Below are 786 nucleotides of genomic sequence, written 5' to 3'. Positions count from 1 at the left end.
GCGCTTGCGACAATACATTAAAAAGCGGTTTATTGGAAACACGTTGAGATCACAGTTTGGTTTTGCGCAGAATTGAACCTCTATCACTCAAGATTGACTGTTATATTTACAATAAACTGTACCTTGTTATAAATGTTGGCTCATTAGTTCCGTAGAATTAGATGAGGAATTGTTTGATCCCCTCATTTATCACATGAGGGGAACAGACACGTGTATTCATTGACAAATGGCCCACAGATTGCCACTGAGATAACCGGAGTGAGAGAGACAGACAGCACCGTGATACATGGCCGAATATACAAGACAGATTGATAAATAGAAAACGGCCTCAGACATCACATGCAAAATCATCGGTTGCTCTAGGTGAGGCTCGAACTCACAACCTCGGCATTTCCCGGGTCTGCACTGTCATATAAGTACCGCGCGCTAACCGATTGCGCCACTAGAGCTGTATGCACTGCGGTATCCGTGCTCCCATCATAGAGCTGCCTGTTCCATCTGTCTCACAAGCAAGAAGACAAAGATTCATCGAATCATTCAACACAGAAGGAAGCTGTTCATCCCATCGTGTCAGTACCGGCTCTCTGCAAGAAGCCTTCAGTTATTGCGACTCCAAACAGTTTCGCCATAGACGTGTTTTATTTTCGTGTGTAATCCATTTTGTTATTTGTAATGAATTTGGATGTCCTTGCGGGAAATTTATAAATATATCTGTGCATCTATCTGTGATTTGTAAATTAAATTGTGTGGAACCTTGATAATCAAATTATTTGTGTTCATATCTTT

At 41.5% G+C, this 786-nt stretch overlaps 1 non-coding gene across 1 annotated transcript; it reads right to left on the bottom strand.

Annotated features, from left to right (window-relative positions):
* Nucleotides 1-355: 355 nt before the first annotated feature.
* On the bottom strand, nucleotides 356-449 carry trnai-uau (transfer RNA isoleucine (anticodon UAU)). Its single transcript has 2 exons — nucleotides 412-449; nucleotides 356-391 (listed from the first exon to the last, which is right to left on the bottom strand). It is a non-coding gene; the product is annotated as a tRNA-Ile (tRNA).
* Nucleotides 450-786: the final 337 nt, after the last annotated feature.

The sequence above is a fragment of the Pristiophorus japonicus genome, unplaced genomic scaffold, assembly GCF_044704955.1.
Source record: "Pristiophorus japonicus isolate sPriJap1 unplaced genomic scaffold, sPriJap1.hap1 HAP1_SCAFFOLD_549, whole genome shotgun sequence".
Lineage (NCBI taxonomy): Eukaryota > Metazoa > Chordata > Chondrichthyes > Pristiophoridae > Pristiophorus > Pristiophorus japonicus.
This window is presented reverse-complemented; position numbering and strand designations above follow the sequence as displayed.